This window comes from Suricata suricatta, chromosome 1 (genome assembly GCF_006229205.1).
Source record: "Suricata suricatta isolate VVHF042 chromosome 1, meerkat_22Aug2017_6uvM2_HiC, whole genome shotgun sequence".
Lineage (NCBI taxonomy): Eukaryota > Metazoa > Chordata > Mammalia > Carnivora > Herpestidae > Suricata > Suricata suricatta.
The window spans coordinates 43,966,994-43,994,467 of NC_043700.1; the positions used below are offsets into that span (position 1 = coordinate 43,966,994).

Here is a 27,474-nt window from a genome sequence, read left to right on the forward strand (position 1 = left end):
CAAAGATAAACATCAGCTCTATGACAGGGGCAAGAATACTGAGCTAGATCTTCTGATGCCAGATCCCGTGCTCATTCCAACAACACACACTGTCACTACTAAGAAAATCTGAGTGCAGGTGCCAAGCACATGAGATGTCGGAGGAATGCAGGGAGAGAGCCCTTGCTAATGGCAGAAACCAAACCTTCTACTCTGTGTCCTCACAGCAAGCAAAGGGGACACTGACCCACCATCAGAAGTCATTTTGGGTGCTGGTCTAACATCTCTAAAATGGACTCAGTAAGTTGCCTTTCAGCTCTGATATGTGAAGATTTGATGATGCTGTAATGAACAAAATCACATAAATGGCACACTTAGTCCCATCACCGATAGCATTTCTTCGGCTGGCATCCTTTGATTTTCCAATTATCAGTCAACCTTCTCTAGACTCTATTTTCAAAGGAGGGGAAGGAAAGCTAACAAAGACTGAGCACCTGCTGGAGAAAGCAGAGTACTAAAGACCTAAAAGGAATTCTGTCATTCCATTCTCACAGCAATGCTGTAGGCTAAATGGTGCTTCTCCCATTTAACGTGTAACAAATTGAGGCTCCAAGATAGTAGATAACTTAGTCAAGCTCTCAAGGTGAGTGAAGGAGTCAGGCTGTGTATCTCCAAAGTCCAGGTGTTTTCCATTTACTGTGCTGCTTGCCAAACGTATGAAGGAGTCAAAATGTGTTCCTTGGTCTGGAAGGAAGTGTAGGTAGCTGATAATGATACATTGTGTCACCTCTTCCTCTTCTAAATACCTCGTCCAAGGATATTTTTAGTTTCCAGGAGCCTTCGGTGCCATCTTTAAAAATAACAACTAGTGACATGAATTGCCAACAGACCAGTGGGAAAGGCAATTAGAGACTCTGAGCCAGAATCAGACAGCAGAGCTGCTTCTAGATTCCTACCCCTCAAAAATTAGATGAGATAATAAATGTTTGTTGTTTTAAGCTGCTTAATTTGGGACCATATGTCACACAACGATAGATAACAAATACAAAGGGCCTATGAGGGCTAAGTGACTTGCCAATGTCACCCGCAGATTAGCACCAAAGGAAGGACTAAATGTCCGACCCCATTGCTTCCGGTGCAATAGTCTTTTTCCGTCCCCCAATCGCCCCAACAGAATGCCCATTCCCCACCTGACAGGAAATGTTTCCACTCATTAATATACAAGATCTTCTCGAAACTGTTGGGAATAAATGGCTAATGATGCACGGCAGGGTTCGGATTAAGGAAAACATAGAGACGGGGTTAAACAATGAGAGACACCTCGGCTTCACACTCGTCGCTGGTCTGCATTCTCTGACACTGAGTCCATTTGCCAGGAGAAAGAGCAGATGGAGCACCACTAGAGGAATACATTTAGAGATCGAGAAAGGAACCCTCCCCCCATCCGCAAGCTGAGGAACAATGGCCAGCTACTGATGAATTTAATTATTCTAAGCAACTCACGACTTGATGGAAAGGCAGCATTCTTAGAAAACTGAATTTCTGATTGTCTCAATCCCCAGATCCTTGAAATAGAGTGTGGTTTTTGTTTTTTGTTTTTTGTTTTTGCAGACCCATTAGTCAAGCCTCAATTAAAACTACAGCCATCCACACTAGGTACCGGTTTAATTTGGCAGGGTCTTAAAAAGAATAATTCTATTAGATATTCCATTTGTAAATCACATGATGGAATTTACTCACAATAACCAAAGGCAGCTAGACGCAACTGAGACCATAATAAAAGCCTTTGCCGGATAGCTATTACTGTGAGCACTGCTTCCACGGCAGGCACACTGAGACATGCAAGCCAGCACCTGTCTTTACAGAACGCAGCATTACAGTGTGGCTGTTTTAGAGGAGACGGGGCAGTAACCAGCAGTATTTAGACCATATAAATTCTCATCTGCAAAATGTCTGCCTAGAAATTATTGATTTTGCCTTCCCCGAATAGCCTAGTAAAGGGAAACATTTTTCTAATGCTTTCCAGGGGGCCTGCAGGAAATCATTACCAGTGGGGACTGTTGTTTTATGAGTCCTTGGAATGGAAACTTTGAATAGGAACATGAAATGTGAAACGGAAAGATGTGATGCGCAGACTCCTGCCTGGGAGCCGGCTTTTATTCTCTTGCCTCCCCTCTAGTTTATTTCTGTGGGAATTAAGCCCAGGGTGTCATGCTGGGAACCATTCTGGGGCTCCCCCTCATACAGGAAATTTTTTTTAAGTCAAAGGCTGGATTTAACTCCTCCCTATCTGGGCCCCACCCCCCCCCCCACCCTTTCCTTCCACCTCTCCCCATAAGCCCACTCCTTCCCACCACCAGTATGTAACCGGGGCCCCACTCTCTGCTGAGCAGGCTGGAACAAGACCCACACTGGGTCCGGGCTGAGCTGGCTGGGTCAGACAGGCAGCTGAGGGGAGGAAGAGTTGGGAAAACCTAGCCACTGAGACAGTCTGGGACAGGTGGGCGGGACAGAGGCGTGGTGTGGCTGGAAATGGTTCAGGCAGCACAGCAGTACAATACCAGGGATTCTCCTGGGACCTTTCCAACTCCTCAAATATGAAAGCACAGTGCGAGTAATGAGGGTACTGATGACAAAGATGAGGAAGATGAAAGCAGCCGTGCTCTACTGAGCTGTGCACTTGACCCCTCATTTGCTCCTGAAAACAACTCAAGGAGGTAGGTGCTATTACCCCCAATCTCCAATGAGGGGTTTAGTTTGCCCTTGGTCATACACTCACAAATGGCAAAACAGGGATTCAAATCCAAGTGCAATGGATTCCAAGCCCTCGTTCTTAAGCCACTACCTCTGAGGGGCTATACTTGACCTGCTTTGCTTTTGCTCATGATCAAGTTCTAAGCACAGGCATCCTTCTGCACCTTGAGGCCTGCGGGTAAGTTTAAGTACTGTGTATTAGTGAGTCCTCTCAGTAAACGAGAGACACAGCCAGAAAGAACATATCTCATTCAGCATGCAATTACAGAGGATCTACTCGGTGTCAGGAACTGCGCTGTGGCATATGCAATGGAAATAAAAAGCCAGGGCGCCAGGGCAGTGAGGAGACAGGCAATAAACCAATTGTCACAAAAATAAGGCAGATTGGGATAAGACTGTGGAAGACGCGTACTGAATGCCCATGGGGGGCTGTAACAGGGGTATAACGGATATGAGGGAGATGGAAAGACAGGTAGGTCTCTCTGAGGAACTATAGGATGGGCAAGAGTTAGGAGGTAACCCAGAAGGAAAGGAGGAAGGGGACAACACACACGAAGGGCCTGAGGAGAGCAGGGGATGGGGCATTCACAGAACTGAAAGAAGGCCCATGTGGTTGGCACATACTGAGAGAGTGGGCAGACTGGCAGGCAGTGTGACAGGGGAGAGAGCAAGCGTGGATCTCTTGAAGTCTTATGGGATTCTTGTTATCCTCCTGGATGAAATAAGACCCTGGCACTGTGTGCCTTGTTGAAAGCTCACAGGGGCTGCTGTGTGGAGTGGGACTGAGCCAAGGGTCATTAACAGGCTATTGTAGTCACATACCAGAGACCTACCTAGCTGGTGAGGATTTGGACTAGAGATGGGGGAAATGAAGAGATCAAAACCTACTTTACTTGGTTCCATGGAAGGAAAGGACCTGTATGCTTTTCCTGGGAAAGCCATAACAAATTACCAAAACCTAGGGGCTTACAACAACAGCAGTCATTTCTTTCACAGTTCGGGAGGCTAGACGTGCAAAATCAATGTGTCAGTAAGCCTATGGCCCCTGCAAAGGTTCTAGGAAAGGCTCTTTCCTCTTCGCAGCTTCCGATGGTCCCAGCATTCCCTGGGTGTAGAAGAGCCACTGCATTCTCTGTCTCCGTCTTCATTTAGCCTTCTTCCCTCTTTGTCTCCTTCTGTGTCTCTGTGTCCAAATATCGCTTTCTTTTTCTTACAGAGACACCAGTCATTGGATTCAGGGCCACCCGAATCCATTATGACCTCATCTTAACTTTGTTATGTTAGCAAAGACACCGTCTCTGAAGAAGGTCACATTCATTGGTATTGGGGGTTAGAGCCTGAACATATCTTCTCTGGGGACACAACGCAACCCACCACAGGAAGTAAAGATACCAAGTATGACTTCTGGGTTTCCATCAGGACCGACTTAGTCAATGGAGGTACTCAGCTTAACTAAACCGGAAAGAATGAAGGACAAGCCTTGTGGTCCAGTCTAGGGAGTGTTACACAGCGAATGCCAAAGAGTGCAGATCTCAAGTCGATTATCGATATGAAGAATGAAGCAGAGAAGGCTGGGTTAGAAATAAATATTTAAATTCAAAGGGAAGCAATAAGATTGTCAAGAAGAGACTATAATAATGCTGTATTATCAGCAAAAAAAATCTTTGCAACAAATTGAAATACCATCAGAAAACATGCTTGTTGAGTGGAAGAAGAAGAAATGTTCAGACTAGTATATCCTGTATGTAAACAATTATTTTCCGTATAAAAATATGGGTATATAAACATGCAAACAAGTTCACTTACATAAGTAAATGTAAACACAAAGAAAGAAAATTGACAAATACCTGATGGCCACTTTTGTTTCCTTATGCTTTGCTGAGGTTTTCAAATTTTCCACAATTTAGTATATGAGATTTTTTTTCATAACATTTTTTTAAAAGACAAGCTGTGTTCAAAAATTTAACATGGCCAGACCGTGGGGTGTGGTAAAAGAGAAGAACGAAGAAACGTGGAGCGGAATGGCAGTACTGAGCTGCTTCTCCTCCGTCACACGGAGCCGTTTATTTCTCATCCCGCATGCAACAGGGAATTCTAAAGACCTTAAAAACTGGAAGCAGAATGATTATATCATGGAATTTAGTTCACTATTTTCCTGACTGTAGATGTAAAATATTCTCATTCTAAAGGGGAAAAAATGACCTACAGGAAATTACATGTTCACTGTTAACATTTTTTCTGTATTTCCTCCCAATGCTCTTTTCTGTACCTAATTTGCACAGATTAGATCAAATTTTAAACAGATTCCTGTTTAAAATTTGCCATACCATGTTAAATCTTTCATGGTGAGTTTGAAATCCCTGAAAGCATAATTTCCTTGTCTATCTAACAGGCTGCACCATGGAGATAACCTTATTTAGTTACCTCTTTCTCTTTTCATTTTTAAATAAATTCTGCAATAAACATCTTTGTCCATAAATTTTTATCAGAACACTTATTAAGCACCAACACTTACTAAGACACTGCGCTAATATTAAGAAAGCACAGTTGAATGGCAACTCTTCCTTCCCACCTGGTAGACCCGTTGCTCCTGGCTCTTGCTATGCACTGACGGCATCTTCCCAGTAGAGGGAGCTCTTTGCATATTTAAGTCTTCGTCTCCTTGGCTCTGAGCTAAAACAGCACAGTGGCCACGCTAGCCACAGAAATTAGGCTTTGCCTTTCAGTCCCTCTGCCTGGCATTTTGAGCTGCCGGCTCCCCTGTAACTGGTGTTGTTCTGCTGACCTAGTTCCTAGCTTTTCTGACTTCAGCCAGTCATCTTCAACCTTGATCTTGCGTCCGCAGATGCTGAGAGGCTCTGAGCCACCTGCAAGCGCTCAAGGCCATCTGCAGCATTTTCTCTGCAAGGCACTTACGCTTCCTGGAGCCACAAGTTAAGATTCTCGTGTTTTGTTCACCACTTCCTCTTCAGTGTCTAGCCGGTGCCTGGCACATATTGGACGAGTAATAAATATTATCGCATGAATGATTGGACCAGACAATCCTCCTGAAAGGTTTAGGGAACCGGAATGACTTGACAGGAACAATCACCTGTCTATATTCCCTGAAATTGAGTCCTTCCCTCAGGATTCACTCTGCTGTTCATTCTGCCGCTCACACCGGGCACCGGGCACCGGTGCTCTCTCCATAGCCTCATTTCCTAGCTTTTATTATGGACAACTGAATGCGCTTTGAAAACTAGCTAGGGTCTCGTGAACAAAGAAGTCAGCTCGTTATTAGTCACTGAAACTCCATTACAATCCTATCACCTGAGAAGTATTTTTATAATGCAGAAGGCACACAGCAAAATCGCCTAGAATTTTTTTCAATACAAATGTCTATCCCACACTCTTCACTCCCTCTACCACAACCTAACAAACAAAGATCTCTCTGATACAAGGGGAAGGGGGCCTTGTTTAGATCATTCATGAGTCCTACCGATGATTCTGGCGGGCATGAGCACACACTGTTCCACATCCACACACGCATGTGCACACTGGCACACACCTGGCCCCACCCCCGGCACGCCGAGTGCCTATAAACCAGTTGTTCTAGACCTTGGATGCACATCAAGATCACTCAGGTGATTTGTACAAATTATGTTGATGCCCAGGCCAAACCTCAGACAATTTAAATCAGAATCTTTCAGAATGAAGCCTGGGCCCCAAGGAGTTTATTGTGCAGCCCCAACTGAGATCCGATGCTATAGATACTTGCACAAGAACCGGATTCCAGAGTCAGCATAGACCCTGTCCACAGTCCCTGTCAACCTTCTGGGGAACGCAGTGAGACTGGCACATAGTTACCACACCAGCAGTGGCCAAGTATAACGACCACGGAGAAAAGCCCTGGCCCCATTTCGGGAGAGAGCGATCTAGATTTATCACTTGATGAATTACTTAAGGTGTCTGAGGCCCAGTCTCTCACCCTATGAAACAGGCATACTTACATCATAGAAACAATGAGATAAGAGTTATTTATAAATTATAAATGGTTATTCAATTGGAAGTGACTACTGTAAGGAAATACCGGAGAAATATTCTTTAGGTAATTTTAAAAATGAATTTAATCCTGCAATTGACTAAATAGCATGGCACCTGTCAGAAGGTCCCTATTTTTCAGTGTTTCAAGTCTACTAGCAGGCGCCCACAGTTTTACTTAATCTCTTTCCTGCCCGGCCAACACGTTCCCAACTCTGTTGAAGAAGTCACTGAGGCTAGATTACTGAGCTGATCTCTTACCACTATGTCATTCAGTCATTTTACATCATCACAAACTCCCTTTCTTCTTTCATAATATTAGATTAATATAATATTATTTCATAATATTTTCTATTAATACGGTGCTAAAGCTAACTGAAGTGCTTTATTCTACCAGTAGGCTTTTGAGGACCCAAGGTTCAATTTCAGGCATCAGAGAAGTGTTACCGAGTAAGAATCCACTCTTGGTTTCCCAAACCACGCCATTTAGGGACAGCAAACCACATGCAGAATTGTCAGCTTCTGGAATTCTGAATAGCCCAGGCACTGATCAACAAGTCAACCAGATTTGATGTTAACACGTGCAATTAACCTAGTAACTAACGAAAGCAGAGCTGCCGGGTTTACATATGTCCTACAGCTTTTAGTTTCTAAATTGTGACTCTCCATAGGTAATCTTTTTGATCCCTGCTTTCTTTTGTGACAGATCATAAAATTACACGTACTGTAGAAGTATAATGGAGAGCAGAAGGCAGCTGGTCATAGTCTGAAATACAGGCCATAAAGACAAATCTTAGTGTGAGTGGAATGCATCAGGTTGCTGATGATAGGAAAGGGGAGCTCATGCTTTACATATTTTTTTAAGTTTATTTATTTATTTTTGAGAGAGTGCGAGTGAGTGAAGGGCAGAGAGAGAGAGAGGCAGAGAGACAGAACCCCACATAGGCTCTGCACTGTCAGCATGGAGCTCAAAGGGGGGCTCCAGCTCACCTGATGCTGGGCTCGAACTCACAAACCGTGAGATCGTGACCTGAGCCAAAGTCAGATGCTTAACCGGCAGAGCCCCCCAGACCCCCTCATGTGTTACATATTTGATGAGTAGTTAAAAATCATCTAAGCTCAGGCAGGATGAGTGGATAAGGTTGAGAGATGTTTGTTATCAATTATGTTTAGGATCTGGTCTCCCCGTAGTTTGGAGATATGGGTGTTTGTTGTTTGAATTGGAAAAGTATACTCAGCCAGAGCCATCCAACTTTCCAACATTATAATTACATGTAAAAGAGTAAATCCATTTGGGAAATAGAATACACTATATCCCTGAAAGCTAATTAAGTCTACTGTTAATATTGAGACATAATATAGGCATATAAATAAGATCCAACTCAATGATACATTAGGACACATTTTATTTAGAGCCATGGTATAGACACAGCCTTTGTCAAGGACATCTCCCTTCTCCCGTAAGAATGGAACCACTGGAGGTCAAGAGATGTCTGACTCATCCTTATGCCCCACTGTAGAATTAAATTTGTAGATTTAAATTTAAATTTGTAAAAGTAAAATTAAAATGGTGGCTGTGCTCATACCTAACACTGCCTGTAGGGCCCAGGCATAGACAGTTTGTAAAGTTTCCCACCTGGTTCTCAGTTTCTGAGAACAACTACTCAGCTATTTTTTCAACCACCTTTAAGACAAGCCGGGTGTGGTAAAAGAATAGTGGCTGGGGGTCAGGAGATCTGGATTCTCATGTGGGCTCCAACACTAAGAGGTAAAGAACCTTCTGGAAGGCCAGAATTTTGCTATGCCCCATTTCCTTATCTCTGAATTTGTAGGTTTGGTCTAAATCATATTTATTAAAACCACTTGCAACATGTAATTTTTACTATTCTTTTATCTTTGTTTTAAGTTTATTTATTTGTTTTGAGGAGGACAGAGACAGCATGAGTGGGAGAGGGGCTGAGAGAGAAGGAGAGAGAGAGAAAATCCCAAGAAGGCTCCAAACACTGTCAGTGCAGAACCGGATTCAGGGCTCAAACTCCTGAAAACTGCGAGATCATAACCTGAGTCAAAACCAAGAGTCAGGCCCTTCACCAACTGAGCCACCCAAATATTCTTTTCAGTAAATCAGGTTTTTTACAAATTCAGATTTGTCTTTCCTTCATGAGTCTGAACGTGGAATAGACTCAGGCCTCCCTAGGAGGGAAACTCAATTGTACTCAAGTTTGCATCTCTGGCTTTTACCACCGTGCCTTGGAGCTGAGCTGAGCCAATAAATTATTGATGGATGGAGGGGTTACTATGAGAAATCTTTCCTTTTTTTTCTTTTTTTGCAAATTAGCAAATTGGGTCTTTGAGGCTGTGCTTACATGTGCTACAGATGGCTGCACGTAGTAGGTGAGTGTAATTCCCTACATCGAGTGCCTTCTTTCCGTCTTTTGCCCCACCACATTTATGCAGGCACTCTTTTATTAAAATGTTTTTAATGTTTGTTTATTTTTTAGAGAGAGAGGAAGAGCACAAGTGGGGGAGGGCAGAGCGAGAGGGAGATACAGAATTTAAAGCAGGTTCCAGGCTCTGAACTGTCTGCAGAACCCAACGCCGGGCTCAAACTCACAAACCGCAAGAACATGACCTGAGCCGAAGTGAGACACTCAACCAGCTGAGCCACCCAGGTGCCCCTATGCAGGCACTTTTCAGTCACATCATGTTTCCACACTACAACTCAGAAGGCAGACAAAAGTGGCATGTAAAATAGCCAAAATCCTCCCATCTCTGGAATTAGAAGACAGGTATTGGATGCCTAAAGCACCTGTTTTCTTCTTTAAAAGTTATTTAACATTTCCACTTTTTTAATATAAACTGAGTTCAGATGACCTTGAATCTTTTTTTTTTCTTAGTTCCAAGAACCTGTGATTTCATGATGAAGCAAAACAAAGCTAACCACAGCTTTGTTGTTGCCCAACATTTTTATGTCTGGCATCTTTTCTTTTTTAATTTTTTATGTTTTTTTATTTATTTTTTGAGAGACAGAGAGAAAATGCGAGCAAGAGAGGGTCAGAGAGACGGGGAGATACAGAATCTGAAGCAGGCTCCAGGCTCTGTGCTAACTGTCAGCACAGAGCCCGACGCAGGCCTCGAACCCATGAACCAGGAGATCACGATCTGAGCTGAAGCTTAACCGACTGAGCCATCCAGGCGCCCCTAGCATCTAACATTCTAGAGAGATCAAATACATAAATGGAAGAACCATGCTAACTTCAAGAATTTGAGGGGCTGGGGTACCTGAGTGGCTCAGTTGGTTAGCGTCTGACTTCAGCTCAGGTCATGATCTCGCTGTTTTTGGGTTTAAGCCCCACATTGGGCTCTGTGCTGACAGCTCAGAGCCTGGAGCCTGCTCTGGATTCTGTGTCTCCATCTCTCTCTGCCCTCCCTCTGCTCATGCTTTGTCTCTTTCTGTCTCAAAATAATAAACATTAAAAAAAAAAGAATTTGAGGGGTGGTTTTTTCCCCCAATAAACAACAAACTCAGCAAATGTGAAAGAATGTCAAGAAGTCAGGCTGTCTTTTGCATGAGGAGACTAGAACTTGGCAGGTCATTCTCTGTCTTTGTGGACACAGATGCTATGGTATGGACTTTATGCACAGCGTGCTGGTCCCAAATCTGCCTTGATGCTGAGGAAGTTCTTTCTAACTGACAAATACGTCTTTAGTGAACTCCAGGAAGAAATCTTGTCTAAGGACAGAACTAGACCACAAATTTGGTATTAGGAAAAATAGGGAGTGAAGCATCAAATATGACACTAAGATTGGGGAAATTAAGGTAACATTCAAAATAAAGCTGTATTTGGTTACAGATATTTGAGTGTCACTAGCCAGCAGATGATACTGGAGGACTCCTAAGGAGTTGAAGGTCAGGATTAAGTACTGAGGGCCCAGCCCTTAGTAAATAAGGAAGCCCAGAGTAAGAACTCTTTTACAACTTAGGATCTTTAAGCAATAAAAGTAGGTTTTGAACTAGTGTCTGGTTTCCAGAATGTGAGCTAAACTACATGTTCTCTATAAACCCAAGTATTTCCAGGTAGATGTACCTGTTTTTCCCACTTTGATGCACGCATTCCCCTGGCTCAAATGCCTAACCCCTCGATCACCTAGAAAAGGAGAAGCTGAGGTCCACCAATCTTGCAGTATTCAGTGTTCATTGAAATCAAATGGTTGTTATTTTGCTCTGGGAACTCTCACATGACCTGGCCTAGTGGCCTTAGACAAATGGCATAATCCTACAACACAAGCAGCAGACAAAAGACATTTCCATCAGATTTTCAGAACAAAACTGAAGATACAAAGCAATGTGGGCTGGCGACCCAATTACACTTGAGCTTGTCACCTTAACGGGCAGAGGGTATCGCTACCCACCTACCTCAGCGCAGAGACTGTAGAAGTAAAAAAGAGTGCATGACCTCATCAAGAGAGCAAAGGACATCCTTCAATAAGAGAATGAGTGAACGTAGTAGATCACGAACCAGATAAAATCCCCACACACTTCCCAGCCCACCCCTGCACCCACCCCTTCCCAAGCACAGTCCCAATCTGATCCAGATAGAAAGATTTAAGAGGAGACTGAGGCTGCAGCCGGTACTCCAGCATATTCGTGCTCAAGGAACACCCCAGCCCGGTTTACTGCCCACCACATGAACTCTATAGTACCTCCCAGATCAGTGTGACCCGAGGAATCCCCATTAGGAGAAGGGTGTTCTGGAGAGATCCTGTGTTCCAATTCAGGCTCTTTGCTTTGCTAACTGTTACACACTTCTTGGAACTTCAGTGTTTTCTAGTCTATACCGTGAGAACCATACTGACCTTATAGTGTTGGTTGGAGGACTAAAGCTAATGAACATAATGTACATAACACGACTGATCTTTGTATCTGGCTGCTTCCAGGTACAGTACTCCATTCGCCATCATTCCAATATAGGTCTCCACTGTGCCTTCTTCAGAACACAGGCCGAAACTTATTTGTTTCTTATTTCCCCAGGAAGACCACGGTGTCTGGCACGTTGTAAATGAAAACGGGATAACAGTTGAACTGTAGGAGGGCTCTATTCTTAGTCGCTGTTACATTCGAAGGCAAGCCTTCATTTATCATCAGAAACTTGTCTGACAATATTCAGCTCTATGTTAGACACATTTCTAGTTCTAAGCCCTGAGGTCAATGGGAAAACTCATAGATCCTAGCCCAATATTTTAATCATTGTAGGACCCCAGGTATGATAAACTGACTAGTTGAATGAATAAATGAATGAATGAATGAATGAGTGAGTGAATGAATAAACATGTCTCTGTGAAAGACTTTATGAAGATGAAATTAATAAAAAATCATTTAAGAAATGATTTGAGCAATAATGTGGCTCAAATTACCAATAACCATGGAGTGAAGAGATGATGTTTTTTATTTTAGTGACTTAATTAGTATCAGGCAAAGAAAGAGTCTAGGGCACTGGAAGAAGGGAGGAGATTTTTAATCATGAGTGGCACACATTAACCCAGAATACAGTGAATAAGGCGAACAAGTACCAAAAGGGGGGTCAGAGGACAGTGCACTGAAGATAATAACTCTCTTATAAACTGGGAGGAAAATATTGAGATAAATAACAAATTACACAGTGTTTTTGGACCTTTCATTAGATTCCAGGGAGAAAGAAATCAGTATTTCTGGAAATGACTTTTCTATGTTATGAATTTTAATGAGGTATTTAGCATGACCCCAAACAGATGCTACTACATTTTTCGTAGTCTTTATTCACCCACTTAAGAAACTACTTCATTTTAACTCAAATGTGGACTTTCCTCTTGGTAGGGTTTTTTAGAGCAAGATAATTTCCACCTACCTAAGACCATTTTGTTGCAATTATGCCCAGACAATGAGTCTTTCAGTCCCCAGACTGTAGCATTTTGTTCCACCAGTGAGATCACCACAATCAGAGATGAACAAAAAGTAGCACCTAGGAATGGTTTCTGACCCTTGTTCATGAACGCTTATGATACTATTTAATTACCCTCCTCCTCCCAAGGTAGACTTCCATACTTTCACAAATACGGCTCACGAAAGCATTGTCGCTGACAACAAAATCTGAGTGCTTCCAAATCACTTTGGAAATATAAAATGTGGCATATATGCTTAATTTTGTAAAATGACACGTGACACAGTTGCTATTTTTACTACTTGCCTAACAAGAACCTACACACATTTTTCTTTAATAACTGAATTAGAAGCCAAGATGTGATCAAAGCCAAGATATTGAATGCTACGTTTTGATTTCTGAGACAATGTCTATTTGGACCCAACACAGTGGCCCTTGCCACTCAGGGATAGAGCAGATTTCTTTAAAAGCAGCAACAGCAACGCTGGTTTGGAAAGACTCTCCTCTTAGACTTCCTTTGAAAAAAGAGGTTCAGGCTCTCAGGACCTCTCCCCAAGAAGCATCATCGAGAGTCACCAAAGGTCTTCTTTTCTTTTCTCCCTCTCTGTGCAAATCCACTTAGATACAGTGCATGACTGTTACTGAAACTCAGCAGCAAGGAAAAACCAAAAGGGAATCGATGAAATTGATAGGCTGATAGTACCCAGCATGTGGTATATATAGCACCTCAAGGTAAGGGTTCTCCCTTGGGATCCAAAAGGTCAACATCAACTATTTTCCACATATTGATTAAAAGAGATCAATGAGGAAAGAAATTTTTTTTCTCCTCTCACTTTCCAGTTTACCACCTGATCACCAAACATTCATTAGCCAATTACTACATGTATAAAATATTGAAGTGCATAATTATTCCTGTAATTTTTCTCAATTAAAAATTTACTTTAGAAAGGTGATGTGACTGTATGCCATTCTTATAAATATGGGAGAAAAATAGAAGTATGAAGAGAAGCCAGGAGTTCCATTGCTGCCAGTTATCACTGGCGCAAGCCAGACATCTTGAAATGGCTGTAATTCTTGGCTCATGCCCATGTGGTTTTGACTTTGCTTGACCTATACACTTGGCCTTAGGAAGGAGTTCTCCAAATGAATGACCAAAGATTAAGGAGCCAAAAATCTAAAGTTAAGCAAACTTTTAACCAACTTGCCAATCAAAAGGCAAGAAAAAGACAAGAGTCAAAACTCAGCTTCCTCTGAGTCTAGGAAATCTCAACTCTGAGGCTCTCTTTGATTTTTAATCCAGTGTATTTATAAAGCAGTAACTGTTAATTACTATTGTTCTGTGCACTAGCAAAGGATAAAGGAGGGGATGGGGAGGACAAAGCAAATTAAGGAGAGGTCTTTGCCTTTAATGAGTGGAAAATTCTGCTGCAGGAACAAGACTTATTCGCATGTGCAGAATAAAGCAATAGGAGCCAGGATAATCCCTAAATTTTGTGATACCAACCAGTAGCGCTGGAGGGTCTTAAAGAAGAAGGGAAAAGGGGCAGTAAAGTCTTCATGAGAAGGTAGAAATTGAGCTGTGGTCCAGGAGACAGACTGTGGATAGGAGCTGAACTATGAATGAAGTATTTAGGAAGAACAGAATGCCGTAATATGAGAATTCTAAGCATTGTGCCCTCTGGCCCATCCAATGCATTAAAATGGATTGGGACCCTGATGTGGTGGAGAATACCTTGCTTTGGCATTAGATGGGTGTGCTTCCAATCCCAGCTGTGCATGAAGCCTCTGAATTTAGCTAAGGTGCAAAACGTCTCTGAAGCTCTGTTTTCTCATGTGGGTTAGTATTATCTACTTGTAAGTCTACTGAGATAATAAAACAAGGTGTGCGCAGAGCTAGTTCATAGAAGCAGCTCAAACAACATTTGTTGACTTTCACCTGAGAAGCAGGTCACAGTCATACCCGTAGCAGACTGCTGTTTATCCACAAACATGTATCCTCGCCTCCTATGGTAATAGAGCTGTAGCTGGGCCCGTGGCGGCCAAGACAGAGGCCACACTTGCGAAACTCTGGTGGCTGTTTGATGTGTGTGACTTTGTTCCTGCCAGTGGCACATATGCAGGAGTGATGTGTGTCTCTTCCGGCCAGGGGCTTGGGAAGAGCCTCTCACTTTTTCTTCTTTCTGGGACTAGGAACATGAATTTACTTGAAACCCAACTCCCAACAGGTAGATGAGGGCATTGCCTTGGAGTGCAGCAAAGAAAGAATTTGCAAAAAGTCTAGAAGCCCCTAGGACAGCTGGGTGCCTCAGTCGGTTAAGCGTCTGACTCTTGATTTCAGCTCAGGTCATGATCTCACTGTCCATGAGCTCTGGCTCCACATCAGGCTCTGTACTGACTGTGTGAGGCCTGACTGGGAGTCTCTCTCTCTCTCCCTCTCTCTGCCCTTACCTCATTTGTTCTCTCTCTTTTGGAAAACAGATAAACTTTAAAAAAAAAATTCCGTTTGTTTCTAATTTAAAAAAAATTCTAGAAGGCTCCTCTCCCCACCCCACCCCCCAGAATGACTACATGGAACATAGCAGGCCAGCTATCCTCCGAAAAGAGAAATAGGTTTCTCTGTTGTTTTAGTCTCTCCTATATTGGGTGTCTTATTACATCAGCTTAGTCTTTTCACCCAACTTATGCAAGATTTCATTTATCCTTTGAAACAACAGTCTCTTTCAGGTGGAGCAGATATTATCCCCATTTGGCAGACGAGCAAACTAAAGCCAAGAGAAGTCCAAGGTCACCCGAACTGTCAATGCTATCCTGCCACTGGTACCCAGAGCCTCAGTCTCCGCATGTAACAATTTTGTCACTTCTCATTCCTGAGGTTGTGAGCACAAGAATTGTTTAGATTAAGGTGTTGATGAAATTTGACGGGTTGAATATTACATTTCAAATATAGAATCACGAAACTTGATTTTAAATTAAGCTGCACAGTGCAAGTGGTTTTCATAATTATTGCTATTATACATTTGTTGCCACTATAAAATCTCAAGGAGCACTGGAAGATGTAATTGCAACACAGAGTTCTGGAATCCAGGGCAGAAATGTTTGGCACTGGGGGTAATTTACACCCATAATGTAATTAAGCAGGAGGCAATTTGCATTCAGATTTGCATGTTACAGTATTTTTTTCTGATTATAAAAATTAAAAAAAAAAGCTCTGGCAAGCACAGAAGGTTTTTTTGAGTGTTCTGACAATTAATATTTTAGACAAATGACATTGGGAAAGAGGACTTTCTAATGCTTTTCTGGAGCCTTAGCAGTTTGCCAAGAAAATAATAAGCTGTCTGTCAGATATTTTAATATGAAGCATGCTGTGATAAATAACTGTTTTCATCCCACATTATTTTTGCTCAAATGTATTTATAAGCTTTCTCTGATTCTCACCTATTCATAGGATCTGCCTATAAATAAATGATTTGAAAGGCATAAACCTAAACACCCAAAATGGATAAAAATCCAACTGTTACATTAGCAAAGAAATTAGGATTTCAGGCTATTGAAAAATATCTCATTGATTATATCCAACCCCTGTATTGTAGTGAAAAGAACACTAGACTCATATGACACTCTTGTCACTACACCACCTAAGAGACCTTGGTCAGGGGTTCTGTTCTCTGTGTCTCAGTCTCCTGTTTTGTTTTATTTTGCTTTTTTTGAATGTTTATTTGTGAGAAAGAGAGAGAGAGCACAAGCAGGGGAGGAGCAGAGACAGAGGGAGACAGAGAATCCCAAGCAGGCTCCATGTCAGGCCAGCGCAGGGCTTGAACTCATGAAGCCATGAGACCATGACCTGAACCAAAACCCAGGGTTGGCCACTTAGCAGACTAAGCCACCCAGGCACCCCTCATTCACCTGTTTTAAAAAAGAAAAGTATAGTATCATTTCACTTGGCTGATGTGAATATTAAGATGTTTACAGAAATCTGAGCTGCATACAATTGGAGCTCAATAAATGCTTACTAAGGTGTTAAAGCTTACATATGGAGAATGGGCAAATCTAAAGTAGCTACCGTTTATTGAACGCTGCTCTAAGACAACCCTCTGAGCACACACTAGTACTATCCCTACCAGAGAACAGATTTAAAAACAAACTGATGAATGGATGAAATTGGTGGCTATGTCTAAATCCACACAGCTGGGAATTGGTGAAGGTAGGATTTGAACGCAGGGATCCAGATTCTCTAGGTTTTATAGGTAAGTACCAGGCTACACTAACTCATCCCATAAAAAGCCTTCCTCTCCTGCATCTTAATTGATGGAACTTCTGATTTGTGCTTTGCCAGATACATCATCGGTGGCCCTGAGATAAAAGATATGACTTGTAAAGAAGGTGATGTTTGCAGTATTATTCAGCCAAAAAGAAGAATGAGATCTTGTCATTTGCAAGGATACGGATGGAGCTAGGGAGCATAATGTTAAGTGAAATAAGTCGGTCAGGGAAACACAAATATCATAAGATTTCAGTCATATGTGTAATTTAATAAATAAGAAAAAATAAGCAAAGGATAAAATGAGAGAAAGAGACAAACCAAGATACAGACTTTTAAATATAGAAAACAAAGTGATGATTACCAGAGGGGAGGTGGTGTGGGGAGAGCTGAAATAAGAGATGGGGATTAAGGAGTACACTTGTGATGAGCACGGGGTGGTGATGGAGTGTTGAATCCCTGTACTGCACATCAGAAATGACTATAACACTGTATGGTAAGTGTACTGGAATTAAGATAAAAACTTAATGGGGTGCGTCGGTGGCTCTGTTGGTTGAACATCCGACTTTGGCTCAGGTCATGATCTCCAGATCTGTAAGTTCGAGCCCTGGGTCTGGCTCTATGCTGACAGCTCAGCGACTGGAGTCTGCTTCACATTCTGTGTCTTCCTCTCTCTCTGCTCCTACCCAACTCATGCTCTATCTCTCTCTTTCCCTTAAAAATAGATAAATGCTTATAAAAACATTAAAAAAAGATAAAAACGTAATAAAACAAGATTTAATTTGTATTAAAGGCAACATGCACATTCACAAAGTTACAGTCAACATATAGCTCCCAAAACTAGTAACAAGAAATGGAAATGAAGATGAGAACAACGTGAAAGTCATCACCTCTGTGTGATTTATTATGTATGTCACCCCAATCAGGAGATTGTCTCTTTCTGTCACGTCTGTATGCAAGAAAATTTTGCTGGGGAGTGGGAGGGATGTCTTGTTAAACACATCCACATACTCAGTCATTTGGAAAAATAATTGTTTCCGTTATCTTGACATTGAACTATTTGCCCGAAATCAAGCACCCAACAACATTTTGATTAAACAGATTTATAATCATATCAATTCTTTTTAAGTGCCAAACCTGGTGAGCTAAAGCACATTAATTTACTTCTCTTTTACCCAGGGCAAATTCTTATCTCTGACAAATCTTTAAACTCTTCACAGAAGAGTTCTGTGACACTTTTATCTTTCCCAGCACATGGGGTGCACCTACCCCATGTCCATTGTCGCTCTACCAAGCATTACGGAGGTAACATTAGTCATTATCATAAAAATAGTAGTAATATCACTTATTGAGCACCTTACACACACAATTTCGTTTAGTCCTCAAAACCATGTGAAGAAATCGGTATCAATATCATCACTGTATTACAAATGAAGAAAATGAGATCTGACATGGGTATTTGCCCTATAGGTGTCTTATAGGTCTTCTAGAGGAGGCTTTCCCTGCTAGACAAGGAAACTCAACCACCCTAAAGATTCTTCACTTAGTTACCTCACAGATACTCCGGATTCCACATGTACAGTGTGGTCCAACCTCTCCTAACCTCCCCCGCAACTTGGTTTTCTTCCCATACTTTTATATTGTGGGGAATATGTTAGACTGAATAAAGGCCCCTCACCAAATATGTCCACGTCCTATTTCCCGCACCCATGACTACATTACCTTACAGGGCAAAAGAGACTTTGCAGATGTGATTAACCTGAGGAGCCTATTATAGACTGAATTGTGTCCTAAAATTCGTATGTGGAAGTTCCTACCCCAAGTACCTCAAGATAGGGCCTTTAAATTGGTAACCAAGTTAAAATAAATGGGGTTGTTAGGGTGGACCCTAGTGCAATCTGACTGGTGTCCTTGCAAGAAGAGAAGATTAGCACACAGAAAAGAGACACCGGACAAGACATGCGCACACACAGAGGCCATGTGAGGACACAAGGAGAAGGCAGCCATCGGAAGCTCAGGAGAGCAGCCTCAGAAGAAACCAAACTTCAGAAAAAGCCAACACTTTGACCTCAGATCTCCAGTTTCCAGAACCATGAGAAAATAAATTCCTGTAGTTTAAGCCACCCAGTTTTTGGTTTTTGTTATGGCAGCCCTAGCAGACCAAAACAGATCCTAAAACAAGGAGATTATCCTGGATTATGGGGGATGTAATCACAAGGGTCTTAAAAGAAGTCAGAAGGGTCAGAGCGTGAGAAGGAAATGTGAAACAGAGCAGAGGTCAGAGAGGAGAAAAGATGTGCCACTGCTGGTCTTGCAAATAGAGGAAGGAGCCGTGTGCCAAGGAATGCAGGCAGCCTGTAGCAGCTGCAAAAACCCAGGAGATATGTTCTCTACCAGAGCTTCCAGAAGGAAGGCAGTTGGGTCAGCCCCTTGATTTTAGCCCACTGAGACTGATTTTAGACTTCTGACCTCCGGAACAGTAAGATAATAAATTTGTGTGCTTTACAGCCACCAAGTTCATGGTAATTTGTTACAGCAAGCATGGGGAAGAAATACAGGGGATGGCATCACCAATCACCTGCTCCTCTAAATCCTGTCTTTTCTCTTAGGGGTCCCTGTGTCTCCTCACCACCTGAGTTCACACCTTTCCAACAGTCTCATCTGGACTATTGCCATCGCCTCTAAATTTATTTCCCTGATTCCAATCCCTTTCGTCATCCAAACTCTTCTGCTTCCTTCTGTCCATGTGAGTTTTCTAAAACTTTTCTTAAATCCTTTAACCGGCCACTAATCAGCTATAAGATACGTGTGAAGGTCTGGTGTTCTGTGGTCTCTCCCCTGTGTGCACTTCCAGCATGGGCTACATGTCTCCTCCCTCATCAGCCTTGCCTGTCGGGCCCTTTTCTATCCCCGGCTGCATGTTCCCCTCTCTCCAGTGGACTGTGTGCCCTTGTTTCTCCAGCCCATGGTACATGATTCCGTCTCTCACTCCTGGACCCCGGACACTTCTCTTCAGCCCAGAACTACATGCCCCCCTTATTGCAGTCCCCTGCATTTCTTTAAGCCCACTGTGCCTACCCTCTTCTCGATGCCTTTGGCTGCTTTCTTCCTTTCTTCACCTGGTCACCTCCTACTTATACTTCAAAACTTACCTCGCATGTCACCTCCTCCAGGAAGCTCTCCCAGAGGTTCTTCCTCCCTTATCACCAGTTGGTTGAGTTGCTCATCCCCCATGTTCCATGACACACTTTTTTTTCTGTAACACTAGAGGTAAGGGCTCCATACTTCCTCCACAGCAAATATGTTTTGGCTTGCCTGAATCCTCCATTAGACTGCATTCATCCAAGCTGGAAATGTCTCTTTCATAGAATTCTCCAGTGTCCAATATAGTGCCTGATGTTGAAGAGACTAATGTTTGTTGAAAGACAGTTTTTAGGGAAAGAAGTAGAACTTCATTTACCCATTCATGTAACAGATAGTGACTGGGTGCTCACTGTCTGTAAAACACTGAGGGAGACACAACTGTGTGTGAGGACTTGATATCTCCCACTTAGAATTTTAAATTTAGTTGGTGTTGAGATGTTATTTAAATGTCCAGCAGGTGGTAGCACCTAACTAGACCAGAAACACTGAGTTTCAGCCTCTGAAGACAAATTCATACTTGGAAAACCTGGAAATGACTTGGAGAATTGGAGTTTTGCGAGGACCAGATCATGGGAATAAAAGGACACTGGAAACCCCAGAAGCAGAAAGTTCTCACTAATGTGATTTGGGGTCTTCAGTAAGCACCTAACGACTTCATGACCTGAACATGCCTCGTGTTCCAGGATGCACTCAAGTGCCACTCTTATGAGTTCCCAAGGAGATGTCAAATTTCCAAGGTATATTGAATCTGACAGAAGGAAAGGATCATGTAGGCTAACAGGGAGCAAGAGAAAACAGTAAATTTCATTAAGCAACTCACAGTAGCTAAGAATTTTCATCATTAGGCATTCACTTCCTAATAATTTTATGTAATCCAAATGCAGAAGCAGATTGTTGGTGACTAATACAGGATAAATGCTATTTCATTTCAAGGTCAACTTCTGTTCAGGAAAAATGGGAAACAATTCTCTTCCATGACCTTATCTGATAAAGCAGAAGCCACAAGCAGATTTATACAAACGAAAATAGGGTGAGTCAGAGCATTTTATCCTATAAATAACGAAAATGGATTCAGGCTGACTTGTCTCCAGGCAACCTATATAAATACAGTCCCATAACCCTGATTTTTGTATATAAAATAGATGATCAAGCGAGTCATGGCTATCTCTTCCCCATTTTAATAGATCTTAAAAGCTGTTTCCTTGCCATCCCGTTGTAAACTTTCCCTGATGAAGACTGCAGGCCAAATTATTCCTTCTGCCAAGATTCTAGTACTCATTACTGGATCTCAAAGTAAATTTAGGTTAAAGAATTTGACACCTACAAAAAATTGTGAATACATAATGATCATTTGTTTTCTTTTTCATTTGACTGTATATAGATACGTAGGTATATTAGTAAATGAGTGATAATGATGATAAATTAATGTGTAGTACAAATTAGAATCTCCAAGAAACTAAACCAAAAACACATGTAAATATGAATGATAGATACCAAATAAAATAATAGATAAAATGATTAGGGATATCATCCACAGATCATGAACTAGAATGAATTAGATGCCCTTCATATTACATAGAATATTAACCAAGAAGAAAAAAATAATAAAGACAAGTAATTCAAAAGTTTTCAGTTTTAATATCTTTCATAAAGTCACAAACCAGGAAATAATGTTCATCTGAGAAAATATGAAAATGTTTTATTTTTATATAATTAGGGAAAAAGGCCACAAAAGAATGTATAGTGTGTGTCCTAGATTTTTGTCACATGATCTAACAGTTAAACCGTTAGCTTTTAAATAAGATTTTTAAGATGGACTGTGTGGCCTTTGAGGCAATGTGACATTGTGGTGAGGGTCATCCGTCCTCCTGAGTCTGCCATTCCTCGATTCATGTCTCTACTCCAGGACTGCTTGGCTGTATGTGGTAGTTAGTCTCTCTGTGCCTGTATGCTCAGTTGCATTTTCTACAAAGTGGACATAATAATAACATCACTTCAGAGGGTTGTTGTGACAGTTAAGTGAGAGAAGCCAATGAAGTGTGGGCCTAGTGCTCAGCACCTAGTAAGCACTAATAAATATTAATTATTGCTATTGAGATTACTAACATCTGCCTACTTCAGATTTTGTTGTTTTATGTTCATGAAGCTGGATTGGACGTTGGACTAAGAAAAAAATTTTATGTTAGCACTAGTACCAAAAAAATTTGAATTCTGGCCTTGGTTCCACCACTTACCAGATGTGTGGCCTTGGACAAATGTCTTCTTAATCGATTTCACCAAATATAAAACGGGTAAAGTAATTTTATTCTACCCTATCTCCCCCGCCCCATGCTCATTCCAGGTGAAATAACAAAATTTGGTGTTGTTTTGCTTTGCCTCTTTGATGGAAAGCATTATTCACATGTAAAATCTGATGGTGATGATGATGATGAGGGCTTTGGGATTCAGGGTACCATTAAGTGTAAAAGAACACAGTGCTCAGGTCTGACTAGGCAAGATTACCGGGCACCACTTCTGACTGTCAGATCATGGCCTTCAACTTCGCGATGACACTCCTCTCAGCCCACAAAGACAGAGAAAGGCAGACAGAAAGAAAGACAGAGACAGAGATTAGTTCTCAGACCCAATTAGATAGTCCTGATCCATTATCGTTACTATTTTCTTAGTTATTATTATATTATCATTCTTGCTCTACAAGGCCCTTAAAAGTGTTTTTTAAAGAGGGAAGTGAAAGTCAAAAATTTGACTAGAACCCAAGTTGCCTGGCATATTAATGTTACATTCCTTTCTCTAAGATAGCAAATTACGTATTCTGATATATTTATTTTACAAAGCAAGGTATGGAATTATATAAACAGAACGATCCCACTAATATTGAAGTTACAGGAAAAAAGCTACCATAAAATACTTAATGTTTGTCTATACTTTGTAGATTTCTACTACGCTTAAATATGCTAACTTTGACCCAAAAAGGTGAGTAGAAGTATTCTAAAATACATGATGCTCTTGGCAATCTCAGTGAAAAGAGACAGCTATGACAGTGTGCCCATTTTCTGAGGCTTATTAAAGAATACTGCTTTTGAGAATCACTGAGACTGTAAAGGAAGAATCAGTCCTGAAACATTGATACTTCATTACCAGGTGGGGCATCTTTCGGACTTTGTTTTATACCCCTGGGTTCAGCTCTGCTCAGAAATTTGGTTCAAAGATAATAGATCATTGATCTGTTCTAGTTTTACAAAGCTCATTTTAATTAAGAGTTTCTAATAAAAGAATTCTGTCTCCTGCTAAGTCAGCCTTCGGTAAGCTTGGGATAAAATATGCCATAAATATTACATGGCTGCTCTGGTGCAAAGTTACGTGCAATGCAGGGTTTGAAAAAGACAAGTGCACGCTATCAAGATCGGCCGCTTTACAGGTAAAGCCAACATGTCCAATGAAGACCGTGCTGAAAATTAATACAGTTTTATCGTGCATGATTTTAGAATCACTTTTACCAAGGGTATCTTAAATACTTTTTAAAATTCTAAGTCCTCCTCCTCTGGCTTCTATAGGGCTGATTCTCGGTGGCGGGGTGAAGGCATTACACAGCAAAAAAAAAAATCAGCCAACTATGTTAAAGCTGAAGCTAAATGCTTCCCCAATAAAACATGAGATTTCTAGATGAATTTCAGAACTGATCAAGCTTATATTTGGAACAATACAAAGACTATTTTTTAAAGTGTTTTTAGGTTCTTAGTACTTCAATTAACTTTTCCTAAACAGAGTCACTGACAGAAATAGAAGGCAGTATTGAATAAATAATAATACTTGGCAAGGAAAGCAAGCACCATTTCAGGGTCTAATGTTAGAAAGAAGGCCACTGTGGCTCAGATGGACTTGTTTTAATTAAAGACAATAAAGACACATACATCCCAATTTTCCTGACAATTAACAGCCTCCTATCCCTGAGGGTATTTTTTTATTTTGCTTTTGACATCTGAAGTAAACCAAAAGTCAGCGCTGCTTCTCAAGTTTGACATCCCAAGGCTCCAGTAGAAAGAATCGTTCCGTTTCCATGTGCCCTACGTTCTCCCTCCAGGGGACTCAACCTCTACCTTCCTACATCAGCAACCCCTTCAATAATTAGAAAAGGATAATTTACAAACAATTATTCATCATGGTCCTAAAATCAGGTCCCAGGCGAAAGGATCAATTTCAAGACAACACAGTACAGTTAACAGTCTGGATTATCCCCTCTTACCCGGATTCAGCCTACCACGGTGACAGGTGCTTCCGTCATTCTTCTTGCTCGGCCAGTCCCACTTCCCTCCTCCTTGCAGTTTTGTATTAAAACCTCTTCTTTTAAATGGAAGAAAATGTGGGGAGAGGGAAGAAAATGCTCAACTTCTCACTTTTCTAACCTTATTTTTTTATTCAGTGAACAAACTCTTTATGCAAAAGGTATCTTTCATTAGATGGGACTTCACAATAGCTCTTAATTACAAAGTTCATCTTTGCACTTTACCTACTGAAGGAACACAGCATGCTGTGTTTCCCTATGAAGTGATTCAAAACTGTGGCTTATGATACAACAAGCTACAGACAATTTCATTAAAAATGTCTTGCATCCAAAAAATATGTGTCACTTCCCTATGTAGGATAAACTATAAGAGTATCATAGTCAAACTCAACAGTGTTGTAGATTCAGATAAACCTTATGCTTATTTTCTGTCTTGTTAATAGTTTCAGAAGATTCTGTAGCCTAAATGTCATTAGGGTTAAAAAAAATGCAAAACTTTACATTTCTTTCTATGAGCAATATTAGGGTGGTAAATGTTCTTTAAAAATATGAGACCAAGTAGAGAAAATGAATGTTATAGCTTCCTTTAAAAAGTTTTTATACTAAATTCACTGATAAGCATAACCTTCAGGTCACCTTCAGAAAGAGTGATTAAAGTAAAAAGTCTAATATAAAATAAAACATTTCAGTAAATGTGAAACTGGACCATTCATTTTTTAAGCCATGGGAACTTTTTTCCCTTAATAAGGCGACTGATATAATTCTCTGTGTTCTCCTGTTGTGGCCAAGCTGAATGATACTTCATGTCACACTGAAGTTACAATCTTAAGCTATAGTCACTAACTGGATTTAGCCTGAGTAATTGGCTGGTATTTGTTTGTACGCAATGCTTTCCTCCTTCTGTAACCAGTTGGAAGCTTAACAATTTCTGAGCTAGTTTAGATACAAGGCAAAACAGGCTAATTGTGAAGTTAGACATGTGTTTCCTTGTAAATGTCTCTCTGCAAAGTCATCGCATTTTTAAAGCCCTGAAGAAAACTAACAGCAGCATCCAGCCTGTTAACCATTTGCTCTCACTGCAGAAAGTCCTTTTAGCACATACACAATCTGAAACTCCCAAGGGTTTTTATATTTTTTAATAAAAGTAGAAAGTAAGAAGTAACTAAGGCATAATTACTGCATAATTAGCATCTGGCCTTATCTGATGTCATCTTTCTCACCTGGAGATTGGCAGTGCTTTACAGAAGGACAGAGATTTTCTTTCTCTTTTCCTTCACTTATCCTTTGGAAACCTGAAAATTCCTTCTTTTTTTTTTTTTCCAGTATTCACAAGTCAATCCCCTTGCTCTGTCATCTGTCTTTCCCAATAGCTTGAGACTTGGGGCTCTCCCGGCCAGAAAGATAACCTGTCACTCAGCGAACTAGAACATCCTTCCCCCACCAGCCTGCAATGCTGCAGTTTTACATTAATGAGCTAAAAGTAACTCCCTAAATTAACCCCTTCTATTTTAAAATACAAATGGGCCAAGAGCTCTCATAAAAACAAAAAATAAAAATAAACACCTCTAGAAACTTACTAATTGGGATGGCCACATCATGTAAGAACACAAGACCTAAAGAAACCATGCTGCAGAAGGAAAATATTTAATTCTTTGGTGTCTGCTTTTCACAAGCAATGATTTCTGTGCGGCCATACATAGCATTTCACATGCAATCACTTGTGCCCATGGCCCCAGCAAACTCAGTCATTACTCTTACATTCTGCTCTTCACTTTGTCTTGCAGAATTTGGAACTTTTTTTACCCTGAATTGCCCCCGAAGTACTATGCAAAATTAAGGGGCATTTTACCAGGTAGCAGTGCCCCAGACAGCAGGAAGTCTATGTAGATTCCTTGCTTAAATAAACATGTTTAAAGATATGGAAAATCTATTTCAAGTCAATCAGTATCTAAATGGGGAAATATATTACATTTATATGGAGGGGGGAATCTGGTTTTATTCAAGGTTGTGGGGAATCTGTTTGGCAACTTTTAAATTAATTTTAAATTAATTCAGGTGCTTTTCAGTCACTGCAGTTACACACAAGGAGTACTGAGCAGAATGATGACGAAGCAATTGTTTGTGTTCAAACTTATCACAAACTATATTCACCTGGACTTCTCACCTCAGCAGATTTCAGATTCCCCTTTCCAAAGAATATTTGACCTTCAAATTTCAGTCCCTGTATCTCTTGATTTCTTGCACCTATCGTATGTTGGAAAACTTAGATTGCGCTACATGTATATTATTTCTGTTACCTGACTTTAATGAATTTTAGTTGTTTTCAAAATCTGCAATCGGTTCATTGTGCCAACTCTGCATTGCAGAGAAATCTTAGTGTTCAATTTCAGCTTGGCTCCAGCAAACAGAGTCACTACAAACAGACTTTAATTGTATTTAGTCGGGGAGAAGAGGAGGAAATAAACCCCCGCCAACCAGACAGGCAACGCTGGGTGAGAAGCCCCCAGGGCAGCGGAGTCTCCCGGCTCGCTGGCCTGGGCGCTGTCCTTGGTGCTGCCGGCGCCATAGCGAGCACAAGCGCCTTACCTTCTGCCCCCGTGGAAGCGGCGGACGTCCCCCAAACGTTAAGCGAGATGTAGCGCCATATCCCACCTTTAATACAAATAACTACCCAGGCCCATCCTCTTTGTCCCCTTCCCGAAGCCGTCAGGCAGACTGTTCTTCAAAGTCTTTTTTTTTTTTTTTTCCCCTAGGCCCAACTCTGGGCCTGCGCTCGCTCAACTCGGGCTGCTTTAAAAGGAGGAGTGGGGGGAGGGGGGAAGGGGAGGGAGGGGAGGGGATATGAGGCTGGGGGAGGGGAAGAATGTAGGGGGAGGGGAGGAAGGAGAAGTAGAGAAGAAAAGGAAGGGAAGTAAAATGTCCAGGAGGAAAGGGCTCAGAGACAAGGGCGGAGTGAGTGGGACTTAAGAAGGTTTAAAGTGGGAGAACGAATAGATGCCCAAAATAAGGGGAAGCGATTCATCACAGAAGACGGGGAAAGAAAAAAGTAATGGAGAAAGGGCAAAAGAAGAGAAAGCCGTGGGTATAAGAAGAGAACCAGGTGGCCAGGAGGTCGGGAG

The 27,474-nt window shown here is 41.5% G+C and overlaps 1 long non-coding RNA gene across 1 annotated transcript; it reads right to left on the minus strand.

Annotated features, from left to right (window-relative positions):
- Positions 1-20,858: 20,858 nt before the first annotated feature.
- LOC115290122 lies at positions 20,859-27,172 on the minus strand. Its single transcript, XR_003907969.1, has 4 exons — positions 26,942-27,172; positions 24,317-24,414; positions 22,576-22,628; positions 20,859-22,038 (listed from the first exon to the last, which is right to left on the minus strand). It is a non-coding gene; the product is annotated as an uncharacterized LOC115290122 (long non-coding RNA).
- Positions 27,173-27,474: the final 302 nt, after the last annotated feature.